General features: G+C 45.5%; 1 protein-coding gene and 2 long non-coding RNA genes across 23 annotated transcripts in view; 1 reads left to right on the top strand and 2 right to left on the bottom strand.

Annotated features, from left to right (window-relative positions):
* The window catches only part of LOC144381084 (uncharacterized), a 44,499-nt gene extending 34,344 nt beyond the window's left edge, over positions 1-10,155 (bottom strand). Inside the window, exon 1 of the long non-coding RNA XR_013445591.1 lies at positions 9,885-10,155. This is a non-coding gene — a long non-coding RNA (uncharacterized LOC144381084). The remainder of the gene's footprint in view (positions 1-9,884) is intronic.
* Positions 1-20,911, bottom strand: part of LOC144381083 (uncharacterized) — a 912,868-nt gene that overhangs the window by 675,682 nt on the left and 216,275 nt on the right. The window lies entirely within an intron of this gene.
* The window catches only part of GALNT10 (polypeptide N-acetylgalactosaminyltransferase 10), a 217,656-nt gene that overhangs the window by 130,731 nt on the left and 66,014 nt on the right, over positions 1-20,911 (top strand). The gene's annotated exons all lie outside the window — the stretch shown is intronic.

The following is a 20,911-nucleotide window of genomic DNA, read 5'->3' on the forward strand; positions in this document are numbered from 1 at the left end:
TGTCCAAAGTACAGCAAATATGGGCCATCATAAAAGACAGATTTCTCTGGGCCATGTGAGCAGAGGCAGTTCTCAGAGTTGAAATTCATAGATGCTAACTACAGGCTAGATTGGCATTGCTCAGCAGAAGGCATTTTCCTCTGAAATGAGTCTCCTCCAGGCTCCTCAGGGCAACTAATTGTAATTCAGCTAAGGGTTGAGCCCTCGGGTAGGAGACAAAATTGGAGTAGATGAATGCTTGAAATAAGATCCCCAGCTTTGTGCAGGCAGCACTGGGACTAGACTGGAGGCTGCTGCTGACCCCAGAATAATCCTGGCCTTGCCTGCAAATAGAGCGCTACAGAGTTTTCCAGGGGTGTCCAAAAGCTCTTCAAATGTGTGAGCTTTGCTTGAGGATTAGGAGGACATAAAGGTGTTTTTGCTCTAGTGGGAGAGAGCGATGAGGGTATAGGGGAGCAGACCTGCCTCCAGATTACACTGCCCGGTTGGGAGATTGTTTATTAGAAGAAACAAGAGAGGCCTTTGTTCATTTGGTTTTTTCTACTCCTTTTCTCCTTCTTCTCCCCACTTTCAAATAGTGTCGGTGTTGCAGAAAAACAGGATATGTAGTAATGGAAAGGGTTATTGTCCTTACCTGAATGATGATGGGCTCCCTGGAATGATGAGGCACAGAAAGGAAAGGCTATGGTATGATCTCATTGACGGTATTCTCCCCAGCTCAACTCCCCATCAGGGAACAAACAAAAACATGCACAGGGAATGGTTCCCTAGGAGGAAATCTTAAGCAAGTGTTTCAAGTGTTTGCAGAGCTATTGATGGATTGTTGGCAGTGATTGGTGCTGGGAGGATTATGGACATTGCTGGACCCACTGGCTCACACAAGAGAGGCCCTCACCAATGAAGCCGGAGTCAGGTCCTTTTTCCACGAGGGGCTTATTAATTCTGACCTGCACTCTCATACCATGCCAGTCGTGGGGACCCACCAAGGCCATCCATTTTGCCCTGTCCTGATCTGCATTTCAACATACCACTCTTGACACTGCCCCTGAGCATATGGGTCTGTTCCTTTCTCAGCCTCCATCTGCTTCCAGGACCCCCTCAACTACTGGGGTGCCCATTCCCCACTTGCACCGTACTGTTTCAGTTCTTTAACCCTGAGATTTGTACTGCGTATTTTGTTTTTCTCCACACTTCTCCTGATTTAATTCATATTCATATATTCAACAAAGTTCATGAACTGCCTGTACTACCTGCTGTGCGAGGCGCTGGGAATGCACCAGGACTAAGACACACTTCCCCCCAGCCACTCCCATCTAGAAGGGCAGACAGACGGGGTAAGGGACAATTGTAAGACCATGAATGTGTGCCCGTTGGTGGAGATCCAGGCTCTGAGGAGCACAGACAAGGTCAGCGAAGACATCCCAGAGAAAATTCCAGCTAAACTCAACCCTAAGGGATAAGCAGATACTACTCCCCAGGGCATGGGAGGGGAAGAGTGTCGGAGGCCTAGAGAACGGCATGAGCCCAGGCTAGGAGCAAGGAGAAAACGTTGAAGGTGCAGAAAGACCTGTTGATAACCTTATCATCTGCAGGCAATTACTATTAGCATTTAGGATTTTCCCCCCCTCAGGGTTTTTTTTTTAATAGACTTTATTTTGTAGATCAATTTTAGGTTCACTGCAAAGTTAAGCTGAAAGTGCAGACAGTTCCCATATACCCCTCCACCCTCACCCTACACGTAGCTAGCCCCCAGGCCCTTTCAGTGCTCTGCACCTGCATCAGAGTGGTCCATTGGTGACAATTGAGGGACCTATGTTGACACATCATTATCACTCCAAATATATAGTTTTATATTGGGGTTCACTCTTGGTGTTGTATATTCTGTAGGTTTGGACAAATGTATGAGGACATATATCCACCATTATGGGATCATACTGAATCGTTTCATGGCCTTAAAACTCTTCCGTGCTCTGCCTGTTCATCCTTCCCTCTCCCTAGCAGCCACTGACCTGCTTGCTGGCTCCATAGTTTTGCCTTTTCCAGAATGTCTAATATAACTGGAATCATTCTCTATGTAGCCTTTTCAGATTGGCTTCTTTCACTTAGTAATATGCATTTAAGGTTTCTCCTTGTCTTTTTATGGCTTGTAGCTCATTTCCTTTTGGTGCAGACTAATACTCCATTATCTGGACGTATCACAGTTTATTTATCTACTCTTCCGCTGAAGGACATCTTGGTTCCTTCCAAGTGTGGGCAGTTATGAATAAACCCGATTATAAACATCCATGCACAGGTTTTTGTGTGGACATGTTTTCGGCTAACGTAGGTAAATACCAAGGAGCCAATTGCTGGATTACATAGTCAGAGTATGTTTAGTTGTGTAAGAGACTGCCAGACTCTTCTTACAAAGTGTATGTACCATTCTGCATTCCCGGCTATGAATGAGAGTTGCTGTTGATCCACACCCTAGTCAGCATTTGGACTTGTCAGTGTTCTGGATTTTTGCCCTTCTAATAGGTGTGTAGGAGTATCTCGTTGTTCTAATTTGCATTTCCCTATGACCTTTGCTGTTGAGCATCTTTTCACATGCTTATCTGCCATTTTTATGTCTTGTTTGGTGTCCAGTGTCTTTTCATGTCCATTTCCTTTTTCATACCTTCCCAATCCCCCTCTAGCTCCACTCCAGCTGAGGTAACTAATGTTAATAGTCTGATGTGCATTATCCTGCATAGTAATACTAACATGTAACAGCATGTAGTAACAAGAACTAGGACTCACTGAGCGCTTACTTTGTGCTAAGTGAATTCACTCATTCATTCCCATGCCACTCTTGAGGGTTCTGTCATTTCTGGAGTGAAAACCACTGGACTCAGTGATCTCAAACCACTTTTTTCTACTTGAAAATGGTCACATTTTTATCCCCATTTTACAGATGAGAAAACTGAGATACAGAGAGGTTAAGGAAATAGTCGGCATGTACTTAGCCCAAAGAAGCAGAGCTTTGATTTAAAACCGTGCATGCTGATGCTAAAGCCTTTACCCCTAATCTTTACATGTTTTTTTTTTCCTTTTAATGGGGTCATCCTGTACACATTACTCTTTTTATTCCTGTTAATATATCACAGACATCCCTTAAGTCAAAAAGATAGAGAGCTAACTCATCTGTTTTTTAATAGCTAAATCATGTTCCATACTGGGAGCCGACGTTTAGTGCCTTTACGTTGCACTTTGTGTCATGGTCATCCGGTCATATTTAACTTTGTATCCGGGCTTCTCTTACTTAACTTTCTACAATCCGTTCCCCTTGTCATTATAAACTGACTGTCACATCTCCTCCTCTGAGGCAACTGTGAAATAGAGACGGGAGTCAGATGACCCCAGAATATGAGCAGTATTGTTGGAGAGGCTGATCCAGAGAACACAACATTGATCTGTTCCTCCCACTCTCCTCCTGAACTAACTGACCCCGGGACAAGCTGAGCGGCTGAGGGACTGTAAGCCTCCGTGGCAGGGCAGAGCCCACGCCAGTGAGCGCACCACAGGCAGGAAAGGATGAAGCAGGCCGTGCAGGCGGAATGACTGTTTGTATTTTGGCCTGCCCAGCATCACCTCCCCTGACCACCTCGGAAGTGAAATACTGTTCCCTCTATAGTATGAGGGCAGGAGAAGCAGTTCCGTCTTACAGACGACAAAACCAAGGCTCAAAGAGATGGGCGGTAAGTGGCCTAAACTGCTTACCTGCCCGTACAGTCTAGGAGTCCTCCCTTATGGGTGGGGATATGTCCCAAGGACCCCAGTGGATGCCTGAAACCACAGATAGTACCAACTCCCTGTTTACCATGGTTTTTCCTATACATACATACCTCTGATAAAGTTTAATTTATAAATTATGCACAATAAGAGATTAACAACTAATAATAAAATAGAACAATTATAACAATAGACTGTAATAAAAGCTATGTGTGAATGCGGTCTCTCTCTCAAAATATGGTTTTTTTTTCTTATGTTAGTCACCATCATTAGTTTTTGATGTAGTGTTCCATGATTCATTGTCTGCATATAACACCCAGTGCTCCATGCAATACGTGCCCTGCTTAATACACATCACTGGGCTAACCCATCCCCCCACCCCCCTCCCCTCTAAAACGCTCTGTTTCTCAGAGTCCATAGTCTCTCATGGTTCATCTCCCCCTCTGATTTCCCCCCCTTCATTTTTCCCTTCCTTCTCCTAATGTCCTCCATGCTATTCCTTATGTTCCACACATAAGTGAAACCATATGATAATTGACTTTCTCTGCTTGACTTATTTCACTTAGTATAATCTCCTCCACTCCCATCCATGTTGATGCAAAATTTGGGTATTCATCCTTTCTCATGACTGAGTAATATTCCATTGTATATATGGACCACATCTTCTTTATCCATTCGTCTATTGAAGGGCATCTTGGCTCCTTCCACAGTTTAGCTATTGTGGACATTGCTGCTATGAACATTGGGATGCATATGGCCCTTCTTTTCACCACATTTGTGTCTTTGGGGTAAATACCCAGTAGTGCAATAGCTGGGTCATAGGGTAACCCTATTTTTAATTTTTTGAGGAACCTCCACACTGTTTTCCAAAGTGGCTGTACCACCTTGCATTCCCACCAACAGTGTAAGAGGGCTCCCCTTTCTCCACAACCTCTCCAACATTTGTTGTTTCTTGCCTTGTCAATTTTTGCCATTCTAACTGGTGTAAGGTGGTATCCAAAGGCAAGGGAAACAAAAGCGAAAATGAACTTTTGGGACTTCATCAAGATAAAAAGCTTCTGCACAGCAAAGGAAACAGTCAACAAAACAAAGAGGCAACTCATGGAATGGGAGAAGATATTTGCAAATGACACTACAGACAAAGGGCTGATAACCAAGATCTGTAAAGAACTTCTCAAACTCAACACCCAAAAAACAAATAATCAAGTCAAAAAATGGGCAGAAGATATGAACAGACAGTTCTCAAAAGAAGACATACAAATGGCTAACAGACACATGAAAAAAAATGTTCATCATCATTAGCCATCAGGGAAATTCAAATCAAAATATGTTTTTGTGCCATACTCACTCTTCTTAGGATGTGAGATGATAAAATGCCTCCATGATGAGATGAAGTGAGGTGAATGACGTAGGCACTGTGACGTGGCATTAGGCTACTGTTGACCTTCTGACCATATGTCAGGAGGGTCACCTGCCTCTGGAACCACCGATGACCGCGGGTAGGTGAAACCAGAGAAATCAAAACTGTGGATAAGAGGGGCCTGAGCTAGTCTCCTGCTGGTCAGTAATCCCACTTGCCAGGAGGGATTGATCTTCCCCACAATGGGCTCCGTAATCTTAAGAATCCCACGCCTTAAGTATCAGTCTCTAGGGTGTCTTACCACTAAGAAAACCCACAGGCTTCTTGTTTCTCTTCTCCTATAATATCTTTGACATCCGGAATGCTTCTCTCTTGGACTCCAAAGGAGAGGACTACTAAGAAGATTAGAGCTGTTATGGAATATCAATTAGTTTATAATGAGGGAAATCTATAAACCTTTTGGTGGATATCTGTCAGGAACAACGGATGCAGGAGTCAATATTTTTATGGGATATTTTGTGCATCTTAAAAAAACAGGATTTTGTGAATCAAGCACTGGATAAATGATTTACTGAGATAGCAAAAAAAATCAAATAAATCGCTCAGATTGCATCTGAAGCATCAAAAACTCTGATGTTTGGGAAAGAATCATTTCTGTAGTGGAAAAGAGCTGCATTATATTTTCAGAAAGGTGACGCTTCTATTGAGGAGGGTGAGCCTTCTACATTTTAAAAACTTGGTACAGCACAACTATGCTAAATTGCTGATATTCTGCTGATTTTCTTGTGAGGATTAAGATCTAACCCTTTCCACTGTTTTAGTGTTTCCTTGAAAACATAATGGGGGGAAGCAAACCCCAAGAGAGCAGGTTATTATTGGAGGTCCCCCAGAAGCAGCACCACAGAAAGCCCTCGGCTTAGGGTTGACATGAATTGTTATTTACTCAGGGTCTTGAGGGAGATGAAATTTGAGGCTGAAATGAAAGGAAGAGGTTCCTTAGTACCTAACTTGATTTGGCTCAAACCAACCAAGTCTTTCTACATCTCGCACACTTAGCTCGTTAGGTGGGGAGCCGAAAGGGCTGACTTTGTCTGCATCCTAGCAAGGATCAGGCCCTACCAGCAAGAACAACAATGCGGTATGGTACCCATGTAATACTGTGAACCAGGCACTCTTGTAAGTGATTCAAACACGCCATATCTGATTTCATAGCAAGCCTCTTAGTTGCCAACATTTACTTAAAGGGGAAATTCACGTTTAGGAGAAAGTACAAAGCAAAGTACAAGAAATTCTCTTCCTCTCCCTACCCCACCTCCTAAGGAAAACAACTTTTAGGTAAAAACAACAAAAAGCGTTTAGGTAAAGAAATGCTTATGTCTAATCTGTAGGTCCTGCTGTTTTCATTCACTATAAATATCAGCCCAAATAATAACAGGTTCTAGCCCGTTCACAAAGCACATTGGCCAAAAAGTAGGCATTAGCTCTAACCTACCGCCGGACGCCTGACACACAGGCAGCTGTAAAGAACCTACTACAGAAAGATACTTCAGGGATTCTTCCCAATTTTCCTGCAGAACGTCCAGCCCCCGAAAGGCTCCATCACGTCTTTATCGGGCAACCCCCAACTCCAGAGCCGATTTTGGTTTAAGTTGAATCCAGAGGCACCTTCAGAGCTGTAAACATCAGCAACTTAAAATGTAACCAATTTTCATGCCCAAAAATAGGCAATACTTGACAGCTCTGAAGATCAAGAAGGACCAGTCCACATACTTACATGTTATTTATTCTAAAAATTGAAAGGAGAGCATTGCAGTCCTGCCAGTCAATCTAGTGTTCATGGGCATTGAAAGTTTAATTTCTCTCCTCCCTCTCTTCAATCTCTAGATTTACTATCTCAAATAGAAAAATCTCCTGAAAATGCCATTTTTGCATCATTCTCTAGAACAAAGAAATAGGCATGTACGAAGGCCATCGTAACATCCCTTCCTCTCGTGTGGCTTAGTGATGTCAGTTCCTGTAAAGTATTAACAGATTCAGACTGCCTTTTCCAACCTTTCTAGATCCTTACATACACTCACTTCCTTCTCTTGAAAGACCAAAGCGCTCATTCTTCCCAGAATAATAAAAAAAAATTTAATTTTATTTGTTTGCTTCATAAATGCAGACCTCTTCAAAGATGCCCACATTATTTATAAGCATCGAAGAATCTCAAAATAACCAATAACTCCCACCATCAACTGTGTGTCCTCCACTCCTGTGCTTATTAATGCATGGGATTTATTGGGCATTGCTAATAATCTGCAGTGAGGGTGAATATAGGGGGAATTATAAAGCTATGCTTTGTGCCCAGTCTTCTTAGAAACTGTTAGGGGTTGTTTTTATTTTCTGTATGCTGTCAGAATATCTGGTCTAGAATATTCTAAATAATAACTGCATTCCAATCTCTGTTAATGTAAAATTCAAACTAACCATTACCTTCCCAGAACCCGCCATGACAGACAGCAGATTTGTTTCAACCGGGTGGGAGAAAAGACTGGGCCTGACCTTTCCCAGAAAACATGTCCCTGCTGCCATAAGACGAAGAAGCAGTGCTTGAACTCATGAGTGAATAAAAATGACCTATAAATAGACCTTGCTCCTGAGCAGAGTCGACTCTACATATTCTTCATAGTAGACACAAAACCCTGTTTCCTTCCTGCCTTCCGGCTGAGGGACGATGAAGGACAGAGTCTGTTTGGTGAACTACTCTTTGCCCCCAGTTTGTTCCTCTGCTCCTGCAGGGACAGCTGGGCGGTAATAGCACCCAGCCGTGGGGATGGCTCTGCCCCGTCTGGCCAATGATGTCCCTTCCCTGTGGCCATGGTGATTCATCCAGGGGGGTTGGCCTGGGGTGCCAGCTGAGCCCAACCAGTTCGACCCCCATCCTTTCCCATCTCATGAGCCGATGCATTCGGCAGGGCCCAGCATGTGTTGGCATTCAGTAAACTGTCCTTGTTAATGACGCTATGATGGTGGTGGCGGTGGTTATTACTATTAACTGGAACGTGGGGTGACGGTTGCTGAGCTACCGCATCTGCCTCAAAGGCCTGTTCTAGGGCTTAGATGAAATCAGAAACGTGTAAGAGCCTCATGAGCTAAAAACTCAGTAAGGACATTGAAGAGGATGCCGATTTCCATGGAAGGAAAGAACCCCAAGGAATCACCAGCCTGCTGGACAAGGAGAAAGTGACCTCAAAGGCAGACAGCCCGCGCCTGGAGTATGTCCCCCGTGGCCTCCAGTTCCCATCGGGGTTCAAGCTGTGATTCGTAACTCTTCCGTGTCAGCGTCAACTGAGGAGCTTGTTAAAATGCAGACTAGCAAGGCCCACCCACAGAGATTCTGAATCAGTGGTGATCCGCATTCTTCACCAGCATCTCATCCTAGTTTGATAGTGTTGAAACGATGTTTAGACTTGGGAAACACTGGATTCCAGGAATGGCAGATCATAGATCACAGACAGATGCTATGTGATGTAGTGGGATGGTGATCTCTTTGAACGTGTGTGTAGTCTGGGCTTTGAACGTGTGTGTAGTCTGGGCTGCCCGAGGTGCAAACACACACGGCCATTGCAGGAAGAGACAAGTTCAGCTTCAGCCAGACTCCTGTTGTCCAGGACGCCTTGTCATAAATAAGTGCTGGCCTGGAACAGGCCGTGTGGATTTATGGTCCCACATTTAATTTCAACTGCTATTCATTAATCCTGATGATCTCACTTAAATTATTAAACAGTCATATTCCAATTTCGAGGGCACTAATTATATCCTCGAGAGGCTGTTATTATCTGGATGATCACATACACTCAGCCAACACCAGACTGTTTTCTCCCCACTCATCAGAATTTTATACTTTTTCAGGGTTTTTTCGTTGCCGAGTGTGTGTGTGTTTCATATGAGAAGACCTCACTGCTGAGGAGGTATGAAATCCTAGAGCAGGGGTTCTCAAATTGTGGTGTGTGTAAGAATCACCTAGGAGGTATGTTTAACATGCAGATTCCCAGGCCCCGCCCCAGCAGACACCCAGGTTCTCAGTCGGGGGAGCCCAGGAATCTGCACTCTGCCCCTCTTTCTGGGGATTCTGACGCAGGTGGTCCCAGGACCACCGTGGGGAGACTGAAGTCCCCAGAGGAGAAAGCTCTCATTCCCAGCCCTGCAGCAGAGCCACAACTCACATCTCTGGCCCTGTTGTAAGGATCAAATGAGATAATAGATGAGAAAGGGCTTTGGAAAGTATTCAGCACTCTATAAATACAAGGAGGCACTGTTATTTTCAAGCTGGAATGGCCTTGTGTCAGAAATGGCTTGGTACTTTCTTTCTAAATTACCATAATCACCTGTTTGGGCCCCAACCAAGCTCATAACTCCAAGTACAGCAGGCATGGAAGAAATTCCTCCCGAAACATCCAGTAAAAAAAATTTCTCTTGATGTGAGAATGTGCTTGGGTCCCTGCCTGGTCCTCCGTCAAAAGCTCCCTGCCTTTTCTGTTACTGGTCCCGTCTTTTCTGGGGTAGACCGACATCTCCTCCAACCTGGGAGCCCCTGACTTCAAAGCCTTCTTTTCTGGCACATGGATTTCTGGCCCTTTCCTGAGACATTTAAGACTCACCCGTGAACATTTTTGCCCCCAATGGGCTTCCTCCACATGAGCCCACTTCTAACCACGTTCATGACTTTGGAAATAGAAAAGCTCAAGCCAGGGTACCCCGGGTTTCGGTTCTTTCAGCTCAGCGTACTCACCTGCCGAGGTTTGCTGCAGGTGTCTTGCCTCGCGAGGCTAGGTCAGCAATGCTGGTGGCCACCTCTGCATGCCTGCACCATGTCCGTCCTGCGTCACGATGACCCGGGTGGCTCTTGGGAAAGCGTTTCCACATCTTGAATTAAAATCATGCCACCCTACAACATCCGTCAACCGGGTTTATTTCTGCCTTGATCTTCCCATGGCTCCCTCCAGGTTACAGAAGACCCTGTTTGTATCTCCACCCCCAAGTTCCTTCCACTGCAAGATAAATTTCTTAAAAATGTGGTGGTAGAGTACATTCAAGAACAGACACTCTGGTTCTATTCACATTTCAACCTTTATTTTTAAATATTTCTTCCACACTCCCACGGATCCTATCTCTTAGCGAGCTCTCCACATGCAAAACCTCAAGTTCAGGCATTTGCAAGTTACCCACACGCAAAATCTATTTTTAAATCTGGAAGAAATCAAGGCTTTCCGCTGATGGTAAGAAGCCTAGTGTTTGCAGGCGGCACAACTTCAGAGTTTAGGGAATTTCTGCTCTACTTTCAGGAATCTCTAGCCAGCCTGCACATTTCCGAGATGAGAGGTGCACTTCAGTCATAGGGCAGGTTTGTGAGCAAGTCCTGCTCCCGTTCAGGAGCACCTGCTGAAAGGGCAAGGTGACAGGAGCAGGTATAGACGCCCTGGTCATGTCCTTTTATTTTCCCCTTCACTGACTTACCGTGTGAGCCAGATTTGCGCCAAAGCTCATCCTTGAATACATTTCCCAACCGGTGCTGTCGAGTATCCACCCCATTTTAACATTGGAGTTGGGTTCTAAGGACCCTTGCTCTAGAGTCAGACAATAGGTGACATTGAACTAGCATTTAATCTCTGTGTGTCTCAATGAGTAAAATTAGGCTACTTCCATAAAGAGAGATTGAGATGTTGCTCGTAGAGGGATCAGAGCAGTGGCTGGCCCAGAGTAACCATGGCTTAACCACACCGTGAGCATTAACGTAGACACCATAATGTTCCTTGATATGAAACTCTATTCATCTGTCCCTATTTTTCCCTTAATCCACACCTTTTAGCTACACCTTGAAGACCCCCAAAACTTAAACTATCATAATTAGTAATAATAATTTATAAAACTAATAATTAATGCCATTGTTTATTAATATTTAATATATGCCAGGAACTGTTAATTCATAATCTCACTGAATCCTATGATTGGCATTATCGTCCTGAATATTACAGGTGATGAAACAGAATCAGAAAGATCAAGTTTACACCACAAATGAGTGGTGGAGTTGGGATCCAAACTCAAGTTTATTTGGATCCAGAATAATACACTATTACGTATTACCATCTTTGTGACGGTAGTGATAACACGTAAAGATTTAATACCTTATATTTTCCAATTTTATTTCTTATAGATCCATTCACTCTTGGCTCTTTGACTTTGAAAATCAGGGACCAGGTTGGGCTGGGACGATTATAGCCACCTATCGGGAAAACAAATGAAAAACTGGGCATTTTTCTGCCAGAATTCCCACAGTTGATCTGCTGAGGACTTTTTTTTTTTCTCCCTCCAAAGCAGAGTGTGATTTTCTTTCCTTTCAACCTTCATGCTGCTGGAAAATTTTAAATTATTCAAGACATTGAAGGTTTATTATCTGCTGGAAGGCTGCAGTGTAATTGCAAGGTATCATTTAAAGAGCTCTCTGTCTGCGTGAACCACCTTGTTCTGAATACCTGCTCCTGCACAGTGAGAAGATGGATATTTATCTATCAATGGTGGTTTATAACTGCCTTAGATCAATCCTGTTATTCTTTCTCCATGGCCAAAGCCCCCAAATAAATGGCTGGTGATGCACAGATCATTGAAATCATCTGTGTATCATCAGCCACTGACTTCTTTTCTGCCATTTGCATCGTGATGGACAGTCATGTGTTTGGGGGATTTCATTTTCATTACAGACTGAATGTATTGCCCATGTGTAATGCCAATTTGGATATTAATCATCCTAATTAGAGAACGCTCTTTCAAATATTATATCAACCCCAAGTCATGCTATTCACACCATGTTCATCATAAAGATCAAAATGCCAGTTTCTGTTTCATTCTTCCTTTTGACACCTGTCTCCATACGAAGAGATCTCCTTTTCTAGTATTTATCATTAGTGACGAGAGAAAATATCTTTGTGTAACGGGGTCAGGAAGATACATTATTTTTTCCTCTATTAGTTCCTCATCAATTCAGTGGCATCATGGAGTAAAACAGTTCATCAAGTGACTTCTCCAGGTATTGGTATGAGAACAAGTAGACCAGCTTTGGTTCTAGCCCTGCCAGTAAATAGCTTTGTGACCTTGAACAAATTACATCATCTCTTTGGGTTTCAGTGTCTGCATCTATAGAGTATGGATGACTTCTAAAGTCCCGTCAAGCTTTAAATCCTAGAACTTTAGGATGACTTTCCTCACCAGTGTTTAGAGTTAGCCTTTGATGCCTTATAGTTTTCTTAATGAGTATCAGTTATTCATTATAGCCCTACCCTCAAGAACTACTGAGGTCTGGAAAAGTATGTGCCCTTGCACAAGATGACCCAATGTCTCAGTTTTCAGAAGCCCAGGTTTGGTATTTATACATTTGTCTAGCTCTTCTCCCTTACTGCATGACTCTTAGATGATTTTTACTTCTTATCACCTCCAGCGGCTCTGTCCCTATGAGCCTTTTTCCCCCCTCATTTGCTATTTCAAATAAGCTTTGGAGTAAGAAATCCAGAATTAAAGTTATTCAAATTTCATCTGAAATAGGGGCTCGGGGCGCCTGGGTGGCTCAGTTTGTTAAGCGCCTGCTTCTTGATTTCGGCTCCGGTCATGATCTCAGGGTCGTGGGATTGAGCCCCACCTCGGGCTCCATGCTGGGCATGGAGCCTGCTTGGGATTCTCTCTCTCCTTCTCCCTCGGCCCCTCCCTCGCATGTGCTCTCTTTCTCTCTCGCGCGCGCACTCTCTGTAAAATAAATAAATAAATAGATAAATAAATAAATAAGTAAACAAACAAATAAATAAATAAAATGTTTAATAAATAAAATAGGGGCTAAATAGGTCCCAAGTGGTGACTCAAAGCTCTCACCTGAGCCATGAGCCATGTTTAGTGGTCACAAAGAGGGTTCAGCCTTTAATTCTGAAAGGGAATGATCAGGGAGGGCTTCCTAGAGGAGATGTCACTGCCTAGTGAAGGGGGTTCCCTGGCCTAAGAGAACAGCATAAGCAAAAGCACAGAGGCAGGATGATGTATCAGCAATAGATGGCATATTGCAATAGCATTAGTGATTGTTGAGAGACTATCCCCCTTGAGTGACAGACCTCTGCTTCTCTTCTGAGCTGGGAGCCCAATATTTCCCAGTCCCTAAGGGGACAATCTGACAGAAGTTTCTAGGTGGGAAATGTAGTCTGAGAGAGTGTAATTTAAATTCTGAAATATCAGTATTTCCAGACATTTAAGAAATTCCAGAATGTCAATGTTTATGAGTCAGTGGGAACAAAATATTTGAACTCAGAGCTGGTGTAAATAATGCAGGATCTCTCATCACCATGATTATCAGTTACAGAAGAACCATAAACCACAGTCCTTCCCGAACCCCTAGAGCTGTGTTTTCTGATACAGTAGCCACCAGCTACGTGTGGCTATTGAAATTTAAGTTAAAACTCAGTAAAGTTGAAAATTCAGGTTCTCCGTCACACAAGACACATTCCATGTGTTAAGTAGCCTCACATGATGAGTGGCTACCACGTAGGACAGGACAGAGACAGAGCATCACAGAAAATTCTCTTGGACAGTGCTACTCCAGAGGGCCAAGTGGGAAACAGCAGTGACGTGCGGCCCCCACAGAGCAGGAGGTGAGGGAGAGGAGAGCAGGAGGTGGTGCTTGGTGTATAATGTCTGGACTTGCCCTGTATCTTCAGCACGCAGGGGCCAGGTGCGGGATCGTGGCTGTACAGTCCGCAGCTCAAATACCCGCCCTAACCCATACAGGGCAATAAGCTCAGCCTGCCCTGCTAGCAGGGGTATAGGGTGACGGCATGTGGATCAGAACTCCCTAAAAATAGCCTTTGATCTAGCAATTCCACCTCTAGAGGAAGCAATCAAAGATGAGCAAATAGATGTCTGGACATGGATGTTTACTGTAGTGTTATTTATAACAGCCAAAACCAATGGAAATAGCCAATGATGTGCTGTTAAAAAGTAACAGCAGGTGGAGTGAAGGTGGGGAGCCCTGATTTGAAACATTTGCTGATTTCTGTGGTATTAACTACCCCCTCCCTTTATTTTATTTTATTTTATTTTGTTTTATTTTATTTATTTATTTATTTATTTATTTATTTATTTATTTATTTATTTTAGAGAAAGTGAGCTTGTGAGCAGGGCAGAGGGAGAGGGAGGGAGGGAGAGAGTGAATCATTTTAAGCAGGCTCCACGCCCAGCACAGAGCCCAACGTGGAACTCCATCTCACGGCCCTGAGTTCATGACCCGAGCTGAAATCAAGAGTTGGATACTTAGCCGACTAAGCCACCCAAGCACCTCTCCCTTTATTTTTTAAGATTGATGGACTTCTTTTATTTTCGCTTCCCTGACCAACACATTTTTCTTTACCTAACTAGGCAGAGGATGGTAATTAGCAGCTATTCTCACACTGTAATTGAATACCAAATACCTTAGTTGCTTCAAGAACATCAGAGCTACTGCTAACAAGTTCGCTGAGCTCCTCAGAAGGAGCTAGCTGTAGGCTCTCTTGCGATGTTCATTCATCTGTTCTCTGTGCTCCAGCTGGGCAAAGTAGCATCTGCTTAATGCAATCTGGGCTACTAAGTAACTCCACTGCTGGCTTCCAGACTTCTGTTGAAAGAGTTTCTGCCAGCTTTATAGATAACATCCTTCGGGGGGAGGAGACAAAACACCAGAACCTGAGAACACATTTGTAGGAATATTACTTCATCGTCTGAGTTCCTCAAGCAGGCATGCAGCACAAAAAAAACCTGTTTTCAGGTCATAGAGATGAGTCAGGTTCTCACAGAATCATTGTATTTTAACCACATCCATGTGGCTCAATCCGTGGCACAGATGCCTGGCAAATTCAACACACTCTGATGGCAATAACTCTGTGAGTGCGGACCACCCTTCCCCAGGTGGACATAAAGTTCACCTGTTAATTGGGGTCTCCTGGCCTTTGACTGAGTGCTTACTGTATACCAGGCTCAGTACTAAGTGGTTTGTACTCATGTCTCAGTACTTCTCCATAGCCACCCTGTGACGTGGGGTAGTGTGATCCCCATCTTGCATTTGCAGACCCTGAGGCTGGAGAGGTGAAGTGACTTGGCAAAGGTCACACAGCTAGTGAGTGGTAGGGCCCGGAGCTTCCCTGCGACGAGTGGGCCCCAGGTCCACCCCACTCCTTTCTACCATTTCTCTGGTCCCTGCCCCCAGAGACCGTGCCCATCAATCAGGCAGCAGAAGGGAATTGGACCTGCACTGTCACCTGCCATTTTTCAGATTATGCCAGTTACATATCTGTTCATGCAGAAGCCTGTTTGGTGGCACTTAATGCTATGAAGCCTTGTAAATAGTTAGTGTTAATTGGGTAAAGCCCGAGTTGAGTGGCAGAGACACTGGCAGGCGTGTGAATGCGGGTTGACCAGCTTCGGTAAGGTGATGAGGAGTGCTGAGCCCTGCCAAGTGCCTGAACACAGCCACCAAGTGATAGCTGCATTCCCATTGACTATTTTCTTCATATCTCAAGGGGCCAAACGCCTATAGCAGCTGCTTAGGACATTTTATTCATGTGTTCGGGTTTAAGAAAGCTTTGCTCTCTCCGAAGTCTTACATCAGGATATAAGTATCGCAAGGAAGAAATTTCACTCAGGTGGGCAAAACTGTAAACTTTTTTAAAAAACGGGATTTCCTGTCTCAAACTCTGTCATCTGAAAGTGACACTTGGATCCAGGCACCTCACCCGCTCTGACCTCCCCCTCTGCTCTCTGATTACTGCGCACTCCCAGAGCCCAGCTCTGCCTAGCTCTGAGTCATGGTGAGGGCTGGACGCTTACGCAGGACGTGTGCTTCCAAAGATATTGTTTCTGCCAGCACCTTGGCTTTGCCAGCAACTTTTGTTTGTTTCTGTTTTCTGATGTTGGTTATAGCTTCTATCTCCAGGGCTATGGTGGTTTTGTTTAGGTTTTGGGGGTGGGGGAGGGATAGTAAAGGGAGTGAAGCAGCAGTTGTGAGCAAAAACAGCAGTGGTAACTACCACTGCCACTCCCCAGGATTTATTTCAATATTATCCCCCACATTTGATTTAATCCTTCACCAGGTCCCTGCAAAGGTACTTACAGGGGAAGCCCTCTCCACCTCATCCAGAGGAGTGGAACAAAGCGCTTGTCTCCTGGCAAACTCTGGTCCACCTTTCTGGACCAAGCTCAGTGAAGCCATCTCTTCCCCCGCTCTCGTCCTCAATGAAGACAGCGAGGATCCTTCCCTCCTTTTGCCCTCCTCCTGAAATACCCAGCTCCCATGTAGTTAACATCCCGGCATTTCCATGTTCCCTGAGCATGTGGACTATGTCTTAGTTACCTCAGCATCCCTGGCACCCCACACAATGCCAGGCTCATAGCGGCATCATTAAATGTCTATTGAGTTAATGAACAGATACAAGAGCACCTTGGGGTACTCACATCAAAGCCCACCTGAGGCTGCCTTCTCATCTCTCATTCTCTTCTATAGTGTCAGGGCACTGTGGGTCGGGATGTGTTATCAGGTGTGCTGCATGCAAGTCATTTTTTTAAAAGATTTATTTATTTTATGGGGCGCCTGGGTGGCTCAGTCGGTTAAGTGACTGCCTTCGGCTCGGGTCATGATCCTGGAGTTCCGGGATCGAGTCCTGCATTGGGCTCCCTGCTCAGCGGGGAGTCTGCTTCTCCCTCTGACCGTCCCCCCTCTCATGCTCTATCTCATTCTCTCTCTCTCAAATAAATAAATAAAATCTTTTTTAAAAAATTTAAAAAAATAAAAGATTTATTTATTTTAGAATGAGTGTGTGTGTGCGCACATGTGCACACAAGCAAGGGTGGGGGGGCAGGGGAGCAAGAAAGACTCCCCACTGGGCGCGGATCCCAGGACCCTAAGATTGAGACTGGAGCAGAAATCGAGAGTCCCCGCTTAACCAACTGAGCCACCCAGGCGCCCCAGGCAAGTCATTTGGTTCCTGACAACTCTTGAAGCACCCGTGCTTATGAATGACTTACTTTTATTTTACAAATAGGAGCAAATGTATGGTTCTTCTTTGTCTTACTTAGCCTATGTCCTCTCAAAAACAGGCCCTAAGCAAGGATTAAGGCTTTGACACTGCTTGGGAGGAGCCCAAAACAGTGAGAGTAGGGGTAAAAAGGGAGAAGGAGCAAGAAACCAGAGGCAATTCCAGCAGAGACTCGCACTGCACGGTAAGCTCCGGTGTGGGCAGGCAGGTGCTCTCGGTGGGGGAGGAGGGTTCCCTCCGTAGGTGCAAGAAGGAACAGCATCTGGGGTAGTCCCTGCACATGGACGGGAGAGAGAAGGGGACATTTTTCTACCTGGCATTCTCTCATCGATTTCCTTTTGGTCAAAGCTCAAACTCCTTCCCAGCCCCTTGGTGGCCACTCAGAAAGCCAGATTCCATCCCTGCCATGATTTATGGTGTTCTCTAAGTGTCCACGTGAGTGGATGTGGATGGGATGCCCTCTGCCTCCACCTCTGAGAACACCCACAGCTTTGTGTCTAGTCTGCCCTTATCATGAGGACACACATTTGCTGTGCCCTGAATGAGAGAAACACACGATGGCACGGTGGCTCTTGGAGCTCCGGGCACGGGGTGCCACAGGACCCCGATATGTCCACGTGACCCTGTCACTTCGTGAGCACTGCCAGTCATGTGTTGCCAAGTCCCCACTTGGCATTGTTAGGCATTATTTTTGCTTGCTTCGTTCTCATCTCCCCAGCCAGATTGTCAAGTTGTGGTACTGGTAGTGGATAGATGTAGGATGCTCCTTAAGATGCACTGGCCACAGAGGGCCTCTCCAGTGCTCTGTGGGGCCGAGATGGGGCAGATGAGGGGTCCGAGTCAGGTGTCTGCCCTCACGGGGCACAGAGTCCAGCCTGCTTGGCCCACCTCAGCCCCCAGTACCTCCCTCTTTCCTCCTCACACTCCTCGTTACCCTCCAAGGCCCAAGTTGGTCAGGTCCTCTGAGATGGCTTCTCTGATGCTCCAGCCCATGCTGGTCTCCCTTTCCTGGGTCCCTGAAGCTTGGGTGCTGAGCCTGCAGGGCGGACCCTCACTGTTTGGTCTGTGTGCTTCCAGGCCTGGCACTCGCCTCTCCAGCTGGAGAGTGAGCAGTTGAAGGGCAAAAGCACAGGGAGTGGGCCTGCCTTGAAAGCTGGCTGGCTATGTGAGCACTTGCTAAAAATGCCGTGTTGGAGGCAACCACCGCCTCTGGCTGTCAAAGAATTGATTTTTTGGCATCCTAACTTTCTTTTTTAGTGAGACTCTCTGATAGCTCTCTACGCCTCCCAGCATGAGTAAGTGGGTTTGCCCCCATTTTGCAGATGAGGTGACTGAAATGCAGGGGTTAAGTGATCTGTCATACTGACTCCAGACCATCCCGTGTTTCCATTCTTACTGGAACCCAGCGAAGTTAGCTATGTGGTAGTGGCCACGTTTCAAGGATGAGGAACTTGAGGCCCAGAAAGGATAAATGAGTTAAGGTCACACAGTGAGGCCAGCCCAGCCATACTCAGGTCTAGAACCCAGGTCCACACCAAGGACCACCCCCACCCCACAGCCCCTTCTTCCTCTGGGTCACAGACCTAGCACCTTAGTGCCACCATCAGACAGATGTTTGGCTGCAAGACTCGGAGCCTGCATTTCCTGAAAGCCTCTGTTCTAACGTTTAGAACGGGAACGGATTCTGAGGTTGAATTCATTTCTTCTTTCTGTGGAATCATAAAGGTGTCTCCAGCTAAGAAGATTATGTCTGCGTTTACAGAGCTGCCAACTGGGCCAACCCCCTCCCTCGAATATGCTAGAGGCCATCGGCTGCACACATCTGACACGATGCCAGGGTCGATGGGAGGTTCCCCCATGTTGCACAGATCACCCCTTCACGTAGGGAAGCCTTGAAAACTGAAGGAGCTGGTGCTTCTTTCAGGGAGGACACGGTGCGCGGGGGAAAGCTGAGAGGCCGCAGGTGTTTGGGAGGAAAAAGGCAGGAGGAGTCTAGGGGAGGAATCTGAGGCAGGCCCATGGCGGGGCTAAGGGAGGGAACACCAGCCCATTAGAAAACCCGTGTCCTCAGGCCCGTCTGTCGAGAGCCCTGCCCCTCTCCGGATTATCATCTCCCCATCTGTGAAATGAGGAGAATGGCCTACATCTGTGCTTTGCCAACTTTTTTTTCCTTTTTTCAATAGTGAAAACTTTTTTTAAAAGAAATCTTGCCCAAGAGCCCAATGTAGAAAATAATTTAAAGTATGCCCCGCCCCCCGTCCCCCGCCCCAGCCCTCCGAAGGTGGGAGGAGAATCTAAATTCAACTCCAGGGCCCCAGAGTGCATGGGTGACAACCAGTGGCCTCTGTGGTTTCTAAGCCCTGGGACTTGCAGGGAAGAAGGCCCCATGGGGTGGGGGGGCAAGGGGGAGGTTCCCAGACAAAGAGAAGCTTCAGAGGCTCAGCTCACAAGGACCTTGGGTCCCTGTGCCTTACACCAGTGTTTCTCCACTGGGGTTCAGTGGATCCAAGAGTTAGCCAGGAGTTTTTTAATTTGCCTTTTCATTTTGAGTTTTAATCTTTTAAAAAATTATTTTAGCAACTATGAAGATGCTTCTCTTTGCAGTGAAAATTCACACTTGGAAGTCAGAAATCTTGGCTGCTTTGGCTAATATTTCTCAGGTAAATCCCTGGGTGTGTTTATGGAGGAGCCCACAGTAGTTTGCTTCTTTTAAGGGGTGCCGTCCATGACTTTGATTTGAGAAACTTTGGCTCAGTGCATTCCTGAGAAAGGGCCCAGTAAGCACATTTGATAAGAAGAGGGTTTGCTATATGGAGCTGCCTGAAGAGGGCAGCATGCAAAGATGATTGCAATGTAGAGGTGAGAGCAGGAAAAGAAAGACGACACATTAGTATGCATGCACATCTGGGCCCTTCCTATGAAATATAAAAACCAGGCAAAACATCTGCAAACATGCATATATTTTTAAATGCTTGGAAGCATAAAATGCTAGGAGTGGTTTGGAAATACAGGTGGTTTTTATTGTCTTTTCTGATGCGTTAAACTCCTTTGGTTTAGAGAACTCCATTTCGTAAATTACTCCTCCTTTGCTCTAGGTCATAAATTTCTGGCTTTGAAGAGTTTATGTTCCTTTCAAGGTGCTGGATACATCCCCATAGACCTGCTTACTGGGCCTTCAAAGTAATTTTAAAATCTGATTGATTGTCAGTCGTTGGAAGTTGGGAGGTATTCCCATAAAAATCTGGCCCTCTGGTTCTCCTGATATCATCTCTGGGCCCACAGCCCCATGTGACCCCAGTTGGGTTTGTGGGTTTCCGTCTGGCCCATTTCATATACTTCTCTCAGCTGCCTGGCCCTGGAAGCATGTGAGCCCCCCTCTGCTCTCCATCCTAGGGCTCTTTAAGCATCCCATAACGTCTGGTCCCCTATGAGCTGAGGTAGAGACTGACATGATGTCCAGGGTGCTCCAAAATATAGGATTTAGGGGTGATGACTGAGTTGAGAGAGAAGGCTTTGAGGCTCTGTTTGCACTGTGCTTTACATAAGATGAATAGACCGGGGGAGGAATGGTTAGGGGAGCCTCATTAATTACTGAATATTAGACCAAAAGCCTCAGTGAGGTGTTGGTACCTCTACCTAGCAGTTCATATTTCTGAAAAGACCAGATGGAGACAGTCTTTAGCGTTTTTCTCCCTGAATGAAATGCATGGAACACTGGGAAGGA

The sequence above is a fragment of the Halichoerus grypus genome, chromosome 2 (genome assembly GCF_964656455.1).
Source record: "Halichoerus grypus chromosome 2, mHalGry1.hap1.1, whole genome shotgun sequence".
Taxonomy (NCBI): Eukaryota; Metazoa; Chordata; class Mammalia; order Carnivora; family Phocidae; genus Halichoerus; species Halichoerus grypus.